Source organism: Abramis brama, assembly GCF_963993115.1.
Source record: "Abramis brama genome assembly, chromosome: 16".
NCBI lineage: Eukaryota > Metazoa > Chordata > Actinopteri > Cypriniformes > Leuciscidae > Abramis > Abramis brama.
Genome location: NC_139978.1, coordinates 2,536,777 through 2,559,455, shown reverse-complemented (window position 1 = coordinate 2,559,455; position 22,679 = coordinate 2,536,777). Strand labels below are relative to the sequence as shown.

The window sequence follows — 22,679 nt, the reverse complement described above, 5'->3', positions numbered from 1 at the left end:
AAAGTAATAGATCAGACAACGAACTTAGTATGTTCTCCACTGAGAATATGGATTGTATTCTAAATGTATTTTTACATCATTCTCATGTTGTTATTTAGATAAAGGTTAAATACTAGTGAAAATGTTATATATAGAGAGAGAAATTATTGATTAGTGTCACTTTGGCAATTATAAATGCTGAATATGCAAAATGTTTAAAGTTGTTAATGTTTATATTCAGGCATTACTATGCAAAAGTCATACATGTGTTGACCACGTAATGTGCTGAACGGTTGTAATATGCATATACTTTTGATTCATTCGTAGTAAATGCAGAGACGAGAAGCCATCACATTAATGTTCTTCTCTTCATTTTCTTGTTTATTTACAGGAGTACTACATGAACGGCCATTAAACGGAAAGAAGAAGAAGGCGGACCGGTCCGCTCTAGGACACATTTCTAACCGGCATGCATCTCGCGGTGATCACTGGCGATCGGTTCTGCACAGATCTCAAACAAGCCTAAGGGCATGACAATTTTGGACTGGAACGCAGCACAGAACGACACTGACTTGTTATTTCTCTTTTCTTTTATGCTGACTTTGTTTCGACAAAAGCAATAAAGAATCAGCGATCAGTGGAGTACGAAGGGGAAAACTTTACAGAAGAATTTGAGAAGTTTGTTTCTGACCAAGTTTGTTTCTGATCTTTGTGATTCTCATGGTGATTTATTTTTTAAACCGTCGTTCATAAAGTGAAAGTTCAGATTGCTGGAGCTCAAACAGTGAAAATGGCTTCACTAAATGTATCTAAAGAAGAACTTTCTTGTCCTGTGTGCTGTGAAATCTTCAAGGCTCCTGTTCTTTTATCCTGTAGTCACAGTTTCTGTAAAGAGTGTCTTCAACAGTTCTGGAGAACCAAGGAATCTCAGGAGTGTCCTGTCTGCAGGAAAAGATCCTTAAGAGGTCCTCCTCCAGTTAATCTTGCGTTAAAAAACTTGTGTGAGTCGTTCCTGAAGGAGAGAAATGAGAGGCGTTCATCAGGGTCTGAGGAGATCTGCAGTTTACACAGTGAGAAACTCAAACTCTTCTGTCTGGAGGACAAACAGCCTGTGTGTTTAGTGTGCAGAGATTCAAAACAACATGACAATCATAAATTCAGACCCATCGGAGAAGTGGTTTCATCATATAAGGTAAGGCAAATGTTTCTTGATCCACATGTAAAGAACCATAACAGGTCATAAACACAGATCGTTCCGGTTACTAACGTATCCTCAGTTCCCTGAGATCACGAGCAACGTTTTATGGGGAAAACGTTTTTCCCCAAATACTGAAGCCTGACACATCTCTGCACCTGCACAGACAAATTGCTGTTGAGTCCGCCAAACCGGACGGGACCGACTGCCTATTTAAGTCGCGCTAAAATAAATTTTCGCCTGAATTTTTCTACTAATTAGCGGAAACATCGGCTTGCGTACAGTAGCACGACAAATTACGCAATGCTCGTTCTCGTTATCTCAGGGAAACCAGTACGTTAGTAACTGGAACGTAGGGCTACACGATTATGACAAAAATCATAATTGTCGATTATTCCCTTGAAATTGTAATTGCGATTATTAATTACGATTATCACAATTTACATTGAATATATATAGGCATATTATTATACATGTTTACTTAAAAATTGTGAACACACACACTGTCCCCCTTTACTTAACATACACATAAATTGTAAGAATATGACTAATAGTAAAGACTACTAAGAAATAAACATTAGGCCTATGCTAAAGCTATTAAATAGCAGTCCCAAACTAGCTTTTGTTAATACAATGTTGGTATGAGCCACCAAAGTCATTTAAAATATAAAAAATAACAGAAAGTGAAAATAAAGTGGCATTTTGGGGTTAATATTAAAACGACAGTTACCATGGTGATACACAATACTAACAAGAACTGTTAATGAAACATGGAAACTGCTCCTGGTGAATAGAATGAAAATCATCCCTGCATGCAAATCCTTCTCAGCTAACACACGACGTACCAGTAACGTGATTTATTGGTATTTTACTTTTATTTTGTGACTTACCAATTTACAACGTAACAACGTTGCATGCTCGTAGTTTCCTTTGCACTTTATAGACAGCGTGCGCCGCCGCATTTGCGCGTGCAATTGAAGAGCGTGCGCTACGAACACAGTAGCCTACAGGAACGTCCGTTTTTCTGAGGTGAAAGACTTTTTATTTCAGCGTACACATACGTCGCTGCCTGGTAGTTCCTTCCTATTGTGCTGGGTTTTCTGAAGTAGTTGCGATTTGCCTCTCAGAACATGCTCTAAATGCACGCAGAGTGGATTTTTTATTTTTATTTTATTTTTGTAATCGCGGCTTTGAACGATTACGTAATCGTGGCATCCATAATCGTAATCGCGATTAGAAATTTGATTAATTGTGCAGCCCTACTGGAACGTTCCCTTTTGATACGGTTCACTCGCCTTGCGTCAGTAACTGACACTATACTCGACGCGTCCGCACGAGCGTGAAGGTGCGCGCGGCAAAAATGGCGTCATTGCGGTGTGTGTGGTCGTGCGCGTTGGGTGCGCAAGACCCCATTTCGCTTGGCGGTGTGCACAGCTTTTTTTGTAACAGCGCGTGCGGCTCCACATCCGAAGATGAACGACTTCGAGCCGAATCTGGCCGAGCTCGAACTCTTCACCACACCGGCACCCAGTTTGCACGTCTAAATTAGCTGCTTACATTTAAAAAAATAGCATACAATAGCATAAAAAGTATTTTTAATGAACAGAGGTCCATGTTTAATAAAAATGTTAAGGAAACGTAATGAAATGTTTAGTGAAATAAGAAAATATGTAAGAGATCGTTAATTTAGTTATGTTGTATACACTAGGGCTGCAACTAACGATTATTTTGATAATCGATTAATCGGTCGATTATTTTTAGGATTATCGGTTTATGTGCTTATATTTTAGTTTTGCCCATTTTTTCCCAAGTAAATTATTAACAAAGGGTCTTTATCATTCAACATAGACTTTTTAGAGATTTTAACCATTTTGCATTGTCATATCCTCATCAAGAACATACCTGGAGTTGTATTTTATTGTGTTAGTAATCCTTTGTCGAACTCTTCTGCAATCAAAACACTGACCCATACGTACTCTAGCAAATTTCACAAGGAGATTTCAAATAATGTTTTCACCATGGCAGTCCTTAGGGTTCCTAAAGTAGTTTAACATCCCGAACAAAGCTTATTAAGGAATCTTGCAGAACATATTTTCATGAAGAATAAGACTAAAACAGAATACAGTTGCAGTAAATTGCATTTTATTATTTTGTTTCCTGTAAACACACAGCTTATACCTGGGAAACAGCTTTATAGCTTATGCTGTGAAATCAATCAGAAAGTTGAAAGTAGCTCAACTTTATGGTAATGAGCTATGACGCGGTTCAGCGGCAAACGCCAGCAACCAATCGGAATATAGATGTCCTTCGCGCTGACTGATTCCAGAGAAACATACGATGTAAACTTTCGTTCCTACCAAAACATTAGTTCCGAGAAAAAATTATTAATTGCAGAGTTTAACCATCATAGAGTGAAAGTGTATCATTTGCATGTGTTTTTAAGTCCTGTCAGTTTAACAGGGCGCGCTTGACAGGGCATATATAAGAACGAGCAGAGAGAGAGCCCCGGCCGCGCGCGCGCACTCACCCGAGCACTGTCTTGCTCTCTCTCTCCCTCGCGCATATTAATCAAAATCAATTGATACGATGGTGTCGAAAAAAAAACCTCTCCAGTGATGAAATGTTTTCTTTGTTGACAAATCTTGTGCGATATCCTAAACTGCCGAATGCATTGCTTGTTTTTTTTTCTGTTTACATTTCATGGTGTGACACTTCTCTTCTCCCATGATTTTGCACACTTTGGATGACTTCGTTCAATTAGTTTTATCTTCCGCTTTTTTCTTTTTCTTTCTCGAGCTTACTCCACTGCCGCCTGCCTCCGCCATCTCGCTGAATGCTGCAGAGAGACGCTGTGCGGAAAGCACGTGACATAAAACGAGGCCAGCTATTGGCTATTCGCTACTTCTCCTGCTGTACTGGCTGAGTAAAACCTCCGGTGGCTCATTACTGCCACACTTTGGTCACCCCAGATTTAAAATATGCACGAAATGAGCCGCTTACGGCAAATAAAAGTTATTTAGCAACTAATCGATGACTAAAGTAGTTGACAACTATTTTAATAATCGATTTTAATCGATTAAATTGATTAGTTGTTTCAGCTTTAGTATACACATTCTCATATCCATATATTTTGTTTTATTGTCACGAGTAATAATCTCGGGGTTTACTGGGTTTTACACAATTCTTTTTGTAGTGTGGTATTGGTGGTGGTGTACTAAAATAAACATGTCACGTGTGTATAGCTTTCTTCTTCTCACCGCTGATTCCTGATGGTTTAGAGGACAATTACTCGAGTCGCCCCCTATCGTTTCAAAGTACAACGACGAGCACGTCAAGTATAAACGCCTCGTCCGTTTGGAGAGGTGCGCGCACAGTCTGCAGAGACTCGCGCTGCGGAGCCAGGCGACAGTATAAACAAGCCCTTACGGAGAACGCATTTCAATAGTGCCGTGTTACTAGCGCAGAACAGAAGAGAGCTTTATGACCTGAGCTCTAAAAGGCGTGGAAAGCACCTTAAGGCCCGTTCACACCAAGAACGATAACTGCAAAAATAACTATATTAGAGTCCACACCAGCGGACGATGATGTTCTGTTTATTCTAAGCGTGTGCTTGTCTTCTGCTTTAAATGCTCAAATTCATTACAGCAGGATAGATTCTGATTGGCTGTCAATGTTTTTATCGTTTTTCAGCTGGATAAAATCGTTCTGAAAATGATTCCAACAATATTGTTCTCTGTGCCGTTATCGTTATAGCTGTGGTGTGAATCTGCTATTCTTTAATATTGAGAAAGATTTTTAGAACTATATCTTTATCATTATCTTTATTGTTATCGTCCTTGGTAGGGCTGGGCAATATGGAGCAAAAAATATATCTCTATATATTTTGCTATATCTCGATATACGATATATATCTCTATCTTTACAGGAAAAATAACCCCCCAAAAACTACTGCAAAAACAAATAGCCTATGCCAAATACCACAAAGTCTTTTTTATTGAAGTCAGAGGTAGGCAGTTCATGTAGGAACAAAGTGCTTCTGCAACATTTTTAAATATATATATTTTTTTATTCTTTTTTTATAATTAAAAATAACATCATAAAGTATGATTATTTTTTTTTCTTTGAGCAATTCTGGAGCTATAATTGTCTCTTCTTAGGAGCATATAAAACAAAACAGCTCCTTGGAAAAAATGAAATGTAATATTGTAGTAGTTATAAACAAAGGTTTATTTTAGTTCAGTTTAACATTTGAGGCAATTGTATTCATAATGTCAAAATAAAACCGACGTAATGTTACTTGAAGGCATTATGCCTACTATTCCTGCCAAACTTCCATGGTTGCAGTTAGTGTTACTATAGTAAATCCATGGTGAATGTTGCAGATCTGTGGACACCGGATAGTTCATTCATGGCACAATGTTTCTCCTGGTTTCCACGTCAGCGCTGTTTATCCGTTAATAACGGAGAAATGTGAATGTTTCTCACTAGATCTCGCAGCGATGTTATTACTTCTGTGGCGAATTCAAATGCTTTCTTTACTGGATCTCTTATTAGCGCTGTGTAGTGACAGTGTCGCATGATCACGATCAGCTCGCGCTGCACTGGTCCAAACTGATAAACGGTCCTTCAACCACACAATAACGAGCAGTTTCGTTCCGCTTGCATTACGTTTGCCATTTGATGTTGGGCAATGTTGTGGTCGCGCCGGCGTCTCTTACAATATGAGCGTGCTTGCCACACGCAACGCGCCTACATTTGAAATAACAAAATTTTGGTCGGCAGGATAAATGCGTACCTAAAACCGAACCGAAAGCCTCGTACCGAACGGTTCAATACGAATACATGTATCGTTACACCCCTAATCTCCATATAATGGAGCCAGTTGTCCCTTTTTTTTTTGACGAGTTCTGTAGCCTCCGGGCTGGTTGCGGGCGCCGCCATGTTGAATGAGACAACACGCGAGGGGAGGGGGAACAAAAGCAAGGAGGCGGGGGCGAGCACACACAGCCAGTAGCACCTCAATGCAGTACACGAGATCCGGGGGGCGGAGTTGGATCCAGATATATCGATATATACGATATGTCAAAATCCATATCGTGTTTAAAAAATATCTCTTTAAATATCGAGATATCGCCCACCCCTAGTCCTTGGTGTGAAAGGTCTTTTAGGCACATCGCCTTGTCTTGGTCTAAGGACAACTTTACTGTCGATTGGCCCAAACTCAAGGCAGAATGCGTCCACTGAAAGAGCCTGCAGATCACCAACTCGCTAGACTGATGCCCAACTGGGCTTTAATACAGGTGGGACGCTTTAACCAGTGTTGTAGTGGCTGCGTATGTAACAGGCCCAAGGGGAATACTGAGGAGGCTGCCATGAGACCCAGTAGCTTCTGAAACATTTTTATGGAGAGGCCGTCCCTGACTCTGAGTGACGCCACTAGCCTCTGAATTTTCAGAGAGCGCTCCGGGGAAATCCAGGCTCACATTTGGGCCGTGTTGAAGACGACCTCCAGGAACGAGATGCATTTGCTCTGGGACAGTGAGCTTTAGCTTAGATTGATCCTGAACCCCAGACTTTATAAGTGGCTGAGGAGCAAAGATCTGTGTGCGCATAGTTCCTCTTTCGATTGGGCTAAAAGCAGCAAATCATTGAGGTAATTCAGGATGCAAACTCCCATCTGTCTCAGGGCCGCATCCACGCGTTTCATAAAAGTCCACTGCAGAACCGAACAGACCCGAGGGAGAGACGGGGAGTCAAGAAGGGCTGTCTTGTCTGTGTCCTTGATCTCCGTCAGGTTCGGTCAAAGGTGGAGCTCGAGGATCACCAAACTGGCCATGGCACGACCAATCGCTTGGGCCGTAGACTTAGTGGCACGCTGGGCGAGGTTGGCGAGGCACAGCTCTTTTAAAGCCACTGGGTCAAGACCAGTTTCATCCATGGTGCAGAGAAGCTTGGTATACTTGAAGAACTGCCCTTGTGTGAGGGGCAGATCCCGCTTGATCATTTGCCGCATACTCTCTCTGAATTCTCTTTCCGCGAGGGCAGATCTAGTTCTGCATGGCTTAGGGCCGTAGACGGGCAGAGATGCGCAGCGATGGTCTCTCCTTTCAGCGCAACTTAAATATGCAGTCGGCCTTGTCCGTTTTGGAGGGCTGAAAAGCCATTTGTCTGTACAGGTGCACAGACGTGAACCAATCAGGCTTCAGTATTCAGTGTTGATCTGATTGAACAGGACTGCAGTGATCAGGACTGGTTGTGTTTAGACCAGCTGAACTACATTATAAATGCAGTTTAATATATTTGAGGAATTAGTAACTACAGGGGCAAATACTCAGGTTGGAATTTCTGAATCAATTTAGTATGAGATGGTGGCAAATACTTTTTCACTGTATTGTCTTCTCTTCACTGTAATCTGGAGTTTTATGTGTTTTTGTTCAATTCTAGGAGGAGCTCAATACAGCACTGAAGTCCTTACAACAGAAACTTAAACACAATGAAAAACTGAAAGCAGAATTTGAGAAAACAGTTCAACACATCAAGGTGAGGAAACAGAAACGAGAGTCATTTTCATTACAGCTGTTGGATCACTATATACAGTTATGATTTGATATAATGGATTCCAGTTTATTATTTCTGTAAATGACTAGCAGCAATCTGCTTCAGGATCCGTTTTATGTCGGGTATCTGAGTTAATCTTGGATATTAATGATGTGTGTCGATTGAGATGATTGAAGTGAATGTGCTTTGATTTCAGTCTCAAGCTGAGCACACAGAGCGTCAGATTAAACAGCAGTTTGAGAAGCTTCATCAGTTTCTCAGAGATGAAGAAGAAGCTACAGTCACTGCACTGAGGGAGGAAGAGGAGCAGAAGAAGCAGAGGATGAAGGAGAAGCTGGAGGAGATGAACACACACATCTCAGCTCTTTCACACACAATCAAAGACATGGAGGAGATGATGAAAGCCAATGATGTCTGCTTTCTGAAGGTCTGATTTCAGATCATTGGTTGATTGATTGATGATTGATTGAGTTCTTGATGATAAATGGTGTGTTTGTTCTGCAGGAGTTTCCAGTCTCAATGGAAAGGTGAGTGATCTGCTCCTGTCTCTGGTCGCTCTGGTTCTGATCCAAAGCCACTGCAATTCGGTCTCCTGAATGTTCTTCCAGATTCCAGAGCTCACAGCCGGATCCACAGATGGCTTCTGGAGCTTTGATTCATGTGCCACGATACTTGGGCAACCTGCCGTTCAGAGTCTGGAAGAAGATGCAGGACATCGTCCAAAACAGTGAGTCTGACTGCAGGAGATCTGAGCTGGACATGATGGATGGGTGGAGAGTTAGAGGTTCTTCATGATAGATAGATAGATAGATAGATAGATAGATAGATTGAATATATATATAATAATAATAATAATAATAATAATGATAATAATAATAATGATAAACTCAGAATAATTAATTCATTCGGAACTGGGCAGATGCTAACATAATTAATGCTAACATGATGAACAATTAGCATTTTTTTAACATGATGGTAACACAATTACCATGTTCTTAGCATTATGCTAACATGATTATCATTTTGCAAACATGCCTTTAACAAAATGCTAACACGATTAGCTTGTTGCTAGCATTATGCTAACACGATTGTGATGTCTCATCAGCTCCTGTGATTCTGGATCCAAACACTGCAGATTCAAGTCTCGTCGTGTCTGATGATCTGACCAGTGTGAGATACAGCTCATATAAACCTGTTCCTGATAATCCAGAGAGATTTGACTGTTATGACTGTTCTGGGTTCAGAGGGTTTTAACTCAGGAACACACTGCTGGGATGTGGAGGTTAAACAGAGTTCAGACTGGACTCTTGGAGTAACTACAGCATCAAACCAGAGGAAGGGACGGGGTTTCTTCAAGACTGATGTCTGGAGTGTGGAGTATCTTGATTTGTATTTTGAGGAGGATATGCCTTTAGATTCTGTTTTTCTTGTTAAACAGAAGCTTGATCGTGTGAGAGTGAATCTGGACTATGACGGAGGAACGGTGTCGTTCTCTGATCCTGTAACTAACACACATCTACACACATTCACAACCACCTTCACTCACACACTCTTTCCATTCTTCTGTTGTTGTGACTCTCTGAGGATCTTACCGGTCAATAGTCAGTAAACGTCACTCCTGTAGATCTGGATCTTCCTGCTTTCATCATGTTTCCAATATTTAATCCATATCTCATGAGTAAGAGTGCTGTTGATCTGAATATCAGTACGGTGGCTGTGATTGGGCCGTGATGATCACATGACTGATATCCAGCACTACAGCAACACTCAGATCAATAAACAAGAAGTTTTCATTTATATTCCACTTCACACAATTAGACCGATTAGAGACCGTTTTAGCATTCATGTTTTCAGGATAATTGACATTTACCCGATTATTTCAGTCAATGTGTGTTTATTAATTTCTAACTTTTTTGCATCATAATTTTTTCTTGTATTACATCAAATCACTGAAGCAGTAAATTCTGCACATTCTCAGTGTTTGTTCAACATGAGACTAAATGAATAATTATTTCAGTTATAGAGGAGAAATGGATCATTTGTTCATTGGAATAAATGGATGTAAAAGGTTCTTGCTGATAATCTTGTGTTTAAATAATTAATATGTGATGATGTGATTTAATGCTCAGAGTGAAAGATTAAATGTTTGGGATGATAATTAGGGTTTAAGTCGTGGAAACAATACTTTACAGACGTAACATGTTTATTTTACCTTTCTTTCTGCCTTTATTGGAAACTCCTTCAGTCTTCCTTCGTTTGACAGACGCACATTTGTAGTTTTGACGAGCGGCAGAGATTTTCAAGGCGCTGTTTTCCTCATCCATTTCAAACAACATGTTATTATATATTATTAAATTGTATACAAAAAAATATTTAGTAACACTTTATAATAACGTTCAGTTGCAAGTCATTTATAAGTGGTTAGTTAATGATGAACTAATCATTTACAAAACATTCATAAATGATTAGCAAGTGATATACTAACATTTTATGTATGTTTTGAAAATTCCGCTACAAGTCATTTACAAGTGATAAGTAAATGATTTACTAATTATTTATGAAACATGACTATGCGTTCATAAATGATTAATAAGTGATATGTTAATTATTGTATGTATGTTTTGTAGATTCAGTTATGTCATTTACAATTGATTAGTTAATGATTAACTAATAATTTACAAAACATGAATAGGCGACCATGGCACAGGAACAGGAACAGACACCGGCTCAGGGACAGGAACGTCGGCGGCCATCTCTGCTGAGGGCTCAGGCGACGTGGCGGCCATCTCGTCCGGAGACACTGGCTCGGCGGCGACCATCTTGTCCTGAGACACTGGCTCGGCGGCGGCCATCTTGTCCTGAGACACTGGCTCGGCGGCGGCCATCTTGTCCTGAGACACTGGCTCGGCGGCGGCCATCTTGTCCTGAGACACTGGCTGGGCGGCGGCCATCTTGTCCTGAGACACTGGCTCGGCGGCAGCCATCTTGTCCTGAGACACTGGCTCGGCGGCGGCCATCTTGTCCGGAGACACTGGCTCGGCAGGCGTGACGTGAACAGTCTCTGGATCGGCAGACGTGACGTGAATAGTCTCTGGGGCAGGCGTGACGTGAACAGTCTCTGGGTCGGCAGACGTGACGTGAACAGTCTCTGGGTCGGCAGACGTGACGTGAACAGTCTCTGGGTCGGCAGACGTGACGTGAACAGTCTCTGGGTCGGCAGACGTGACGTGAACAGTCTCTGGGTCGGCAGGCGTGACGTGAACAGTCTCTGGGTCGGCAGACGTGACGTGAACAGTCTCTGGGTCGGCAGGCGTGACGTGAACAGTCTCTGGGTCGGCAGGCGTGACGTGAACAGTCTCTGGGTCGGCAGGCGTGACGTGAACAGTCTCTAGACCGGCAGACGTGACGTGAACAGTCTCTGGGTCGGCAGGCGTGACGTGAACAGTCTCTGGGTCGGCAGACGTGACGTGAACAGTCTCTGGGTCGGCAGACGTGACGTGAACAGTCTCTGGATTGGCAGACGTGACGTGAATAGTCTCTAGACCGGCAGGCGTGACGTGAATAGACTCTAGACCGGCAGACGTGACGTGAACAGTCTCTGGATCGGCAGACGTGACGTGAACAGTCTCTGGGTCGGCAGACGTGACGTGAACAGTCTCTAGACCGGCAGGCGTGACGTGAACAGTCTCTGGATCGGCAGACGTGACGTGAACAGTCTCTGGGTCGGCAGGCGTGACGTGAACAGTCTCTGGGTCGGCAGACGTGACGTGAACAGTCTCTGGGTCGGCAGACGTGACGTGAACAGTCTCTGGATTGGCAGACGTGACGTGAATAGTCTCTAGACCGTCAGGCGTGACGTGAATAGACTCTAGACCGGCAGACGTGACGTGAACAGTCTCTGGGTCGGCAGACGTGACGTGAACAGTCTCTAGACCGGCAGGCGTGACGTGAACAGTCTCTGGATCGGCAGACGTGACGTGAATAGTCTCTGGATCGGCAGACGTGACACCGACAGAAAAAGTTGAGCCGCTCAATTGCAGGGCCAAGTTAATATACTGTCCAAGAGTCCCATGAGGATTGTGCAGAGGCATGCTTGAACTGAGCAGCTCAGATAATCCTCCCCGAAAAAATATCATTAAGCATATGTGATATAGTGATTTTTATGTTTATTAATTTCTTCAAATGCATTATAGAATTGTTCAGTGTTATTTCTTGATATTTCTAATATTGTTTGAATGTTTATTTGTGCTTTAGGTAAACGAAATGAGTAAGAGCGTTATGTGCATTAATCCATTTAATTATTTTCATTTGGCATACCACAGGCATGAAAACTCCTTACCTTTCGGCGAAATTCGCCGTTTTAAAACCTAAAACGGTCACCTACGTGATTTGTGCAGATCCGATGAGAAAATATTTATTGGGGGGGGGGTGTCGAGGTCGAGGCCAGCATTTATCCCCTATAAAGTTACCATAAACTTCGCAGCTTTAAAAAACAATCATCATTCCTAATGCCGAAACCAGACAGCCAATACTAGTCAGAGTAACATTAGGGCAGAAATGTTTTCAAAGTCTTTTACACCGCGAGTCTGACAACTGGACACACTGCCGAACAAAGTACCGCACGTCGGAAAGCAAGCCTGAGGTAAGTTAGCTTACAATGTTAACTGTCCTGTCAGATACAGACAGCGATGTTGCCAATGTTACCACTTTTGACATAGAAGTGGGCGAGATAATATCGCGAGCAGGAACAGTGCAGTGTTATTCATTGCGCGGCTCGCGAGCCTCATGTGGCTCGCCAAGCTTTAATTTGTGGCTCGCATAGCGATAAATAATACGGTGATATGATGCATTCACTAGAGATATTTCATAAAAACATTAATAACAAGTAGGGCTTTAACATAACCCGTTAAAAACTCAAAGTGTCAGCTCTATTACAAATAATTTCGATCGGATTGAAAGGGGTGGTTTATCGAGAAAACGTGAAAAAACTTGATCGATTGAAAACCTAAACTGAAAGGACGACGTATGACGCGCTGAACGAGCTGTTCTCCTGATGAATAAAGCGTCATATAAATGAGTATCCTTAATTTCATTCTATAATTCTCCTTTCACTCAGCATCTGTGAAGTGAAGCAGGACAACGGCCCACCAGTCCTTGTTTCAGATTATCATACAGACGACTGGTTTGGGGCATTTTTAATGCGTGATAAATAGTAGTAGTAAATTGTTTTTTTTTCTCTGACACCCGAGGAAACACGTAGATCAGCGGCCCATTGGTTCTTTTCTTGATTGACACTGGGCTAGCCCAATCAAATCTTTAATGTGAAGTATAGAAATATACTCTTTCAAGTATAGAAATTAGTACAAAACTAATTATGAAAGTTTCCTTTATTTTTCAGTGCATTTGTTTTACAATATATGGCTATTACTATCATGGGATTAATATTATAACTATTATTGTAGTAGTAATGTAGACAGACACTGTAACTAAAAGAGTTTTGAATTTTTCTTTGTTTAATTTGCACCAGATTGATGAATTTAACATTAAAAAGCACAAAATTTTCTTACGGGGGAGCATGCCCCCGAACCCCCCTACAGTGGCAGAGGTCCACTCATCACAGTGATCGAAAAAAAAACTGTGAGGAACACTGGTAGCCGAATACTATGCCAATGCAGCTTACATGTTTTTTGTTATATATATATATGCCGCATCCTTCTCACCTTTTTTACCCCTGACCTGTTTTCATGCCTGATACCAGCGTGATGACGTCATCGCACACTTCGGTATGTGGCGCGCGCCCGTGATACGCTCCATTCAGAATCAATACACTGTTAAAGAAGCAATCACTGCAGCGCTCTCTTTTATTTTATTCTTCTTTAATCTTTTTGTAGCCTACTTCTTCTTCAGGTAACTTAAACACTTCGGTCTTGAGTAGTAACATTGTTTAATGCAATACTGATGAGTTGTACGGATTGAAAGTAGTTCATTTTAGTTTAGTGATAGTGTGTCATGAGTTAGCATTTCTGAGCACATGGTTAGCATGGATGCCTCGCGATTAGCGCGTGAGCCCGCTATACACGAGAGAGAAAGTCATTTATGTCAACATTGTTTGAATATAAGAGTTTATTAAGTTGTTTCAGTTTTATGAGTTATCTGAAACTTGCACATTTGGGTAATTAACTCCTTCATGTCTGTGAATTGAGTTATGCATTTCAATAATTTTCATCAATTTTGTAAGTGACTATTGTAGGAAATACATTGGATGATGGAGTGAACATTGGTTAGACATGAGCATGTAATTGATATCTCAGCTGCATTATTGTCACCAATTTCATACTGTCATTTAGTGGGTTCAGGTAAATATTTAGTCTGAAAATGTGTTTTCTCTTTGTAAAGAACAAGTGTCACTGTGTCAGTTGTAAATGCCACACGTCTCTAGTGTGATGAGACATGCTTGAAGTTACTTATATTTACAGCTAGTCATTACTTTGTAAGAAAAGTGTTATATGCACTGATAATGTAATGTACTGAGCCATCTGTTATACATGTATGTTTTTATTATTTACCATTCAGAATCAATACACTGTTAAAGAAGCAATCACTGCAGTGCTCTCTTTTATTTTATTCTTCTTTAATCTTTTTGTACTTCTTCTTCAGAGGTATTACACATACCTCTTCCATACAGGTCAGGTGAGCCAGCTCCAAAAAGTCGATCACATAATCCTCCATTGATCGATCTCCTTGACGGAGACGCATAATTTGTGCTACTGGACTCATGTTGGTAAATTCTCGGCTGCTGGATCTAAGTTTGGCGAAGTTTTCTGTTACGTACTGCTCCGAGATACGAAGGTTGAGGATCCAAATGCAGTTTTATTTAAAGGGTTATACAGAATCGTAGTCAAAATCCAGGCAAAGTTCATACATAGGCAGGCTTTCTACAAACAGACAAATCCAGAGGGTGAGGCAGAAAACAGGAAAACCGGGACACAGGCAGAGATCAGGAATAAGGAACCAGGAACAACGACAACAAAGGAAATGCTCAGAGATGCAGTGCAACAACATACAAAACTTCGCAGTGAGTGAAGGGGTGAACCAGGCTTATATGGGGTGAACTAAACAAGATAACAAGACACAGGTGAATGTGATAATGAGTTCTGATGCGTCCGGGCAGTGAGTTCTGGGAAATGTAGTTTGTGAGTGAAATATGATAGTCTGGTGTGGAGTGCCCTCTGGTGGCTTTCAAAGGCACTCCAGCTGGTGACCGTTACAATGACTTACAACTAAACGTTATTATATAATGTTACTGATGGGGTAAATTGCTGTTAAAAATGTGGTCATGTGGTCAAGACAGAGGCCATAGGAAAGACAGAAACAGACCTTAAAACAGTCTTTCCTCCATTAATTTATAGACGAGCTGATCTATAAATGAATATGCATTGCAAAACATGCAAAATAACATTGTGTGAATGATTTACTGTCTTGTGTAGTGTCTTTTAATTCTATAAATTTTTTGATACTGTGTATGTTATGATCGAACCAACAGTCAATGTAACCTCACCTATACCATGTTTGGTCTGTATAAATTGTTACTTTCAAGATCTAAATGATTGTGTACATGATATGCCGATAGCTGCGCAACATGTTAGTACTACAAAAATCTTTCATAGTGTCTTCATCAGCAATCAATCCAGCTGCACATTCAAATGAACACACTTGAAACAAAGATCCATAAATCACCAACAGAGGAATTTTCCCGCTTGGAACTTCCATCCTTTTCATTGGTCGAGCAAACCCGGAGAGGTCGGACTTTTCTCAGGCTTCATTAGAGACAAATTCACAGTGACTCGCGCTCTCTTCTTCTGGCTTCTACTGCTGCTTCGGGTTGATGTCTGTGGGGACCCCCACTGGGGCTTATGGGTGCCGGCAGGCCTTGACCACAGCCTACTATGCCTTCACTCTCCCAACAGTCAGACTGTAATTTCTTCATTCCAACTCAGAAGAATACAGCAAATTTACTATCAATGAATGGACAACCATCCACTCTTCCAACTTCCTCCCTTCTCCTGGTTGCTCTGCGTGGCTGCGTGCTCTGAGTAGTACTGTACAGCAAAAAAGATATTTCCCTCCTCCGGAAATGAACATTTCTCAGAATTAATAAACAATTACCACTGAGTGTTCACGGGATGAAAAGGTTGATTGATTGTAATATTAATTTTACTACATTAAATTAATTCTATTAACTGATCTAAATATTCATAAGTAATTATTACAAGTTATAATTGATTATTAATATTTATTTTATTATATTAAATAATATTTAGCTAATTTGCTTTACTCTACTCCATGAACTACGTTCCATGTGTTAATTGATTAGTCATTCTGTTTCACCTGTGTTCATCAATTATCTCATTAGTTCCCTTTCAGTCGCTCACGTTCAACGTAACGTCTACGTGATGACGTAATTGGGATCACTTCAGGGAGCCCTATCAACTTTGAGTGTCTACAGAACGAGCCAATGATTGTTGGCGTGCGTGAATCGCGTCACGCGCCCCGCCCCACAGCGCGGGTATAAACAGGAAGCAGGCGCACGCACACATTGTCTTTCACTACCCCTGGGCGCCTCAACACTGAGAGAGTATTTCTATTTCTATTTTTTGTTTTCACTAAAAGAGCAACACAAGCGTGACCCTGCTTTTTTTTCAAGATGTCATTCCGCTTGTGCGTTTCTGGATGCCGTCGTTCCCTGGCGCCAGCAGACGGCCACAGTAGTTGCCTCTCGTGTTTGGGCATTCAACACGCTGAGGCAGCTTTTGTGGATAGTTCATGTTCCCATTGCGGGAATATGACTATCTCAGCACTAAGATCAAGACTCGCCTTCCTGAAGGGAGGTGCAGTCCCCTGGCCTATGCCCCGATCTAGCGTTTATTCTGCCCTGCACGCCCTCGGGGCGTGTAGTGTTGTCTGAGACCGATCCAGAAAGGACAGCTATGCTTTCCCGGGCCGCCGAGAAGGTTGGGCTTGCGTGGAACACTCCACGACGTCCCGAAACTTCTCGGTTGGACGATTGGTTTCTCTACCTTTCTTTTCGGAGGTGCATGAGTATGGCGTTATTTTCCTGTCAAATGTCGAGAGCGCATTATTGTAGTGCGAAAGTACATTAATATAATGCGCGAGCGCGAATCTCTCTGCTCGCTCACGGAATATAATGTGCCGAGTGCGAATCTCTCTGCTCGCGCGCTCTCAGATACACGCTGCTCTTGTAAGAATCTTCTCTGGGCTCACTCAGAGAATATGCCTGCACTTAAAACGTGTTCAGTGCAATCGCGAATCTCTTCGCTTAGCGTGTATGTGCTTAGACTGTGTCCCGTGCGTTCGCGCATGCCTAAGTACTCTTCTCTTCAATTTCTTTTTATTTTTTTATTTTTTTATTAATGCCAAGGTATCAAAAATATAACTTACATAGCAAAAATTTACAAATTACATACAACGGAATAAAGAAAGCAAAGCAGCATATATATATATACATATAGCCTGTACATATGCTCATAAAAAATAAAATAAAAAAACAGAACAGAAAGCTTTAATGAAATAAATTAAAAAGTTGAAACAAGTTTATTATCTTAAGAGCTTTAAGATTCTTAGATAACGAAATGCTTTGGATGTATTGTTGGACCTCTCTTCTAAAAACAATGAATAAGGGATTCTGCTGAGTGAATTTACTACGGTGAATGTGAAATTTTGCAAGGAACAATAATAGATTAATAATAAAATACTCATTAAATGTAGCTTTTGAAAAGGTTTAAATCAGATATAAACACAAGTTGTTCTTTTTGTGGTGCCCCTGATGAAACTGCTCTTCATATCTTCTGGGATTGTCCTCACACACAGTTATTTTGGGTTGAATTTTCTAATTTTATTAAGCGCAATGTGCTTCCGGATTTCTCTTTGCTTTTTAAGGATGTACTGTTTGGTTTCTTTAATATACAAAAAGCTAAATTTAATGAGTATTTTATTATTAGTCTATTATTGTTCCTTGCAAAATTTCACATTCACCGTAGTAAATTCACTCAGCAGAATCCCTTATTCATTGTTTTTAGAAGAGAGGTCCAACAATACATCCAAAACATTTCGTTATCTAAGAATCTTAAAGCTCTTAAGACAATAAACTTGTTTCAACTTTTTAATTTATTTCATTACAGCTTTCTGTTCTGTTTTTTTTATTTATTTTTTATGAGCATATGTACAGGCTATATGTATATATATATGTATATATGCTGCTTTGCTTTCTTTAAAAAATAAAAAGAAATTGAAGAGAAGAGTACGCTCAGGACACAGTCTAAGCACATACACGCTAAGCGAAGAGATTCGCGATTGCACTGAACACGTTTTAAGTGCAGGCATATTCTCTGAGAGAGCCCAGAGAAGATTCTTACAAGAGCAGCGTGTATCTGAGCGCGCTCGCCCAGTTCCCGCGCGCGAGCAGAGAGATTCGCACTCGGCACATTATAATCCGCGCGCGAGCAGAGAGATTCGCGCTTGCGCACTATATTAATGTACTTTCGCGCTACAATAATGCACTCTCGACAATTGACAGGAAAATAACGCCATACATGAGGAGCTTTCTAGGACGTGGAAGGCACCGTATAGTGCCAGAAGCCGTCCTAGTGGCTCCTCTCCCCTCGACAGCGGGGCAGCTAAGGGGTATGTGGAAGGGGTAACTGTGACCGCCGTCCGCCTCCTCTTGGCGGGGTAATCCACGCCTCCCGTCCAAGGCCTGTAAGTTTTCGTCCGGTCTAATGGCGAGGGCTTACAAGGCCTGTGGACAGGCTGCTTCCGCCCTCCATGCCATGGCGCTCTTGCAGGTCCACCAGGCCCAGGCGCTCATGGACATGAACGAGGGTGGTTCTGACCCAGAACTCCTCCGGGAGCTCCGTGTGGCAACCGACCTCGCCCTCCGGGCGACGAAGGAAACCGCATGTTCAGTCGGTCAGGCGATGTCCACCTTGGTGGTCCAGGAGCGCCACCTTTGGCTCAACCTGGTGGATATGAGGGACACCAATAAATATCGGTTCCTGGATGCCCCTCTTTCCCAAGTTTGGTTGTTAGGTGACGCGGTCAAGAGCTTTGCCCAACAGTTCTCGGCCGCACAGAAGCAGACGGAGGCCATCCGACACATCCTGCCCCGGCGGACCGCTGCTGCTCCCACCTGTCCGCCAGCCGCAGACCCTCCGTCTACTCGGCGCCGAGGTCGGCCTTCTGTGGTGTCCTCCGCTCCCGCTAAGCCCCAGCAGCAACCACCTAGGCCTCAGCGTGGAACAAGCCGCAGGAAGTCGTCCCCGCCCGTCCAGGCCGCTGCCAAACCAGGAGGCAAGCGACGGTGCAAGCGACCCTGAGATGGGCGGCTCAGAGGTGGATCAAGTTGCTCTTCAGGAGATGGCGAACGCGCCACTCCTTCCCCCGGTGGATGGCCGGGCGGAGAATCTTTTGTTTCCTTTTCTTTTTGTTCCGCCACTGACCCACGTCTCGCTGGCTCATCCGTACTATCAGACTCGGCTATGCGATTCAGTTCGCCCGCCGCCCCCGTTTTCAAGTGTTCTGGCGGACAATGCCCTTGTGCTCAGGGCAGAGATCGCAGTCCTACTGGCGAAGGACGCGATCGAGCCGGTCCCTCCAGCCGATATGAAGACCGGCTTCTACAGCCCGTACTTCATTGTACCCAAGAAAGGTGGTGGGTTATGACCAATCTTGGACCTGCGAGTCCTGAACCGGTCCCTTCACAGGCTACCGTTCAAGATGCTTAAGCAGAAACGCATTTTCAAGTGCATCCATCCCCAAGATTGGTTTGCGTTCGAGAGATGGGCATATCAGTACAAGGTCTTACCCTTCGGACTGACCCTGTCGCCCCGCGTCTTCACGAAAGTCACGGAGGCGGCCATTGCTCCTATGTGCATTCTCAACTACCTCGACGACTTCTGGCCCAGTCGAGAGAGCAGTTGTGCGAACACAGGGACATGGTGATCAGTCACCTCAGCCACCTAGGGCTTCGGGTCAACTGGGAAAAGAGCAAACTCACCCCCGGCCAGAGGATCTCTTTTCTCGGTATGGAGTTGGACTCGGTCAACATGACAGCGCCTCACCGTGAGCATGCTCAGATGCAGAACAGCGGCACCACTGAAACTTTTTCAGAGGCTCCTGGGGCATATGGCATCTCCAGCTGCGGTAACACCGCTCGGATTGCTTCATATGAGGCCGCTCCAACACGGGCTCCACGATCGAGTCCCGAGATGGGTGTGGCAGAGCGGCTCGTGCCGGGTCCAAGTGACTCCGCATCTGTTTGCCGCCCCGGACACGTCTCACTGCTAGTTGTTTTATTCCCTGACCAAGGGGACCCTCGGCTCGGATGCTCTGGCACACAGCTGGCCCCGGAGCCTACGCAAATATGCGTTTCCCCCAGTGAGCCTTCTTGCACAGACCTTGTGCAAAGTCAGGGAGGACGAGGAGCAGGTCTTGCTAGTTGCGCCGTATTGGCCCAACCGGACCTGGTTCCCGGAACTAGTGCTCCTCGCAACAGCCCCTCCCTGGTCCATTCCTCTGAGAGAGGACCTGCTCTCTCAGAGATGGGGCACCATATGGCACCCGCATCCAGACCTCTGGAAACTCCATGTCTGGTCCCTGGACGGGACGTGGAGGTTTTAGGTGACCTACCCCAAGCGGTAGTTGACACCATCACTTCTGCTAGAGCCTCCTCTACGAGGCGCCTCTATGCATTTAAGTGGAACCTGTTCGTTGACTGGTGTTTTTCTCACGAAGAGAACCCCCGATCTTGCTCGATCAGAGCCGTGCTTTCCTTACTGCAAGAAGGGCTGGAGCGAAGGCTGTCTCCCTCCACCCTTAAAGTGTATGTTGCCGCAATTGCCGCACATCACAATGCAGTTGAGGGTAAGTCTTTGGGAAAGCACGACCTGATCGTCAGGTTCCTGAGGGGAGCGAGGAGACTGAATCCTCCTCGCCCACTCTCTATACCCTCTTGGGATTTGTCTCTGGTCATTTCGGCACTTCAGAGACCACTCCTTGAGCCTCTGCAATCAGCTGAGTTAAAAATCCTGTCCTGTAAGACAGTACTCCTGGTTGCATTGGCCTCTATCAAGAGGGTAGGGGACCTGCATGCATTTTTGGTCGACGAATCGTGCCTAGAATTCGGCCCGGATAACTCTCACATGATCCTGAGACCCCAGACCGGATACGTGCCCAAGGTTCCTACCACTCAGGTGGTGAACCTACAAGCGCTGCCTTCGGAGGAGGCAGACCCAGCCCTGGCTTTTCTCTGTCCCGTTCGTGCTCTGTGTCTGTACATAGACAGAACGCAAAGCTTCAGGACCTCAGATCAGCTCTTCGTCTGTTACGGAGGCCAGCAGAAGGGAAAGGCTGTCTCCAAGCAGAGGATGGCCCACTGGATAGTGGATGGCATCACCTTGGCTTACGAAGCCCAAGGCGTGCCCTGCCCGCCCGGGTTGAGAGCCCACTCCACTAGGGGTGTCGCTTCTTCCTGGGCGCTGGCACATGGCGCCTCACTGACAGACATCTGTAGAGCTGCGGGCTGGGCGACACCTAAAATGTTCGCTAGGTTTTATAGCCTACGTGTTGAGCCGGTTTCTTCCTGTGTGCTCGCTTCAACTAGCCGGTAACACTGAAGTTCCCGCTCTAGTGTCGGCTTGCTGCGCCACTCCCACTGCTCGTATACTTGTGTAACTTGTGCTAGGCTGGGTTCCATATGTATGATCCCTGCGGCGATCCCATATGCGTATTCTTCCACGACCTGCTCCCTGTGGTGAGCCTGTGTCTTTCCCTTGGCAGAGTCTGCTCTGCCGTCACTGTCCGGTGTAGCCTCCCCCTTCGGTTGGAGCCACCCCAGTGACATTCCATATGTTGCACTGCCCCTTCGGCCAGTAAATATGTGTATTCTCCACATGGTACCTCCCTTCGGGCAGGCTGTGGCTCTGCAGCGTCACCTGGAAAGGCACGCTTTCCCAGTGTTATCCAAGAGTTCCACTGTGTGGGGTATAACGGAACAGCAGTTGAACTCCCTCTACACAGGCCACAGTCAGTTGGGGGTCTGTGAGTCTTGCGTAGGGCACTGGATGTGGCAGCAACTGTGATGTTTTCCAAGGGATCCCAATTACGTCGTCACATTGACGTTATGTCGAACGTGAGCGACTGAAAGGGAATGTCTCGGTTACTGATGTAAACCTCGTTCCCTGAAGGAGGGAACGGGAGACGTAACGGGCAGGATGTGATCTCCTGAGTTTTGTTATTAAAATGCTGTTTCCTGCTCTACTTCTTCATTGTGTGATTGAAAACACAACGTATCCTGACATTATTGTGTTTCCCAAGGTTTATTACAGATAATATCTTGATGTCATGATGGTTAGTGTCATACTGAACACAGTATTATTTCTGCCAGTAAATCCGCTGCTGTTTCCAGTCGTGTTTTCATCACTAAAAGCTCTCACACATTCCACACATTTATTACACATAATTCTGGTTCGTAATTCATAATGTCAGAGAAACAGTGATGTGACGGAATGCATATTGAAATTATATTTGTTAAGAAATGTTAATGCTAAGTGAGTATATTTTTCAGAATTTACAAGAAATACTACATAACTATTAATAAATGTGCTGACAAGTGATCCCTGAGAGACAAACTTTTGTCACATTGCCACATGTATTGTCAAATAAAGAAGAGCAATAAATAAAAAACACGTATAAGGGTTTTAAGATATTTTATTTTTAATATTTGAATATTTTCATTGTTCTTTTGTGTTTTATCCAAGGCTTTATAGCGCTATATCTTAACGTTTCAAAGGTCATTTTTAATACATTTTGTTAAAATTTTACTTGAAGTCCTGATGTTGTTCTTTGACTTATTTCAACACACCAACTTGAT

General features: G+C 43.4%; 1 pseudogene across 1 annotated transcript; it reads left to right on the top strand.

Annotated features, from left to right (window-relative positions):
- The first annotated feature begins 324 nt into the window (after positions 1 to 324).
- LOC311066096 (E3 ubiquitin-protein ligase TRIM39-like) lies at positions 325 to 10,286 on the top strand (annotated as a pseudogene). The gene is made up of 6 exons (XR_014609514.1): positions 325 to 1,171; positions 7,619 to 7,714; positions 7,929 to 8,159; positions 8,237 to 8,259; positions 8,341 to 8,459; positions 8,838 to 10,286. The product of XR_014609514.1 is annotated as an E3 ubiquitin-protein ligase TRIM39-like (transcript).
- The last annotated feature ends 12,393 nt before the right edge of the window (positions 10,287 to 22,679 follow it).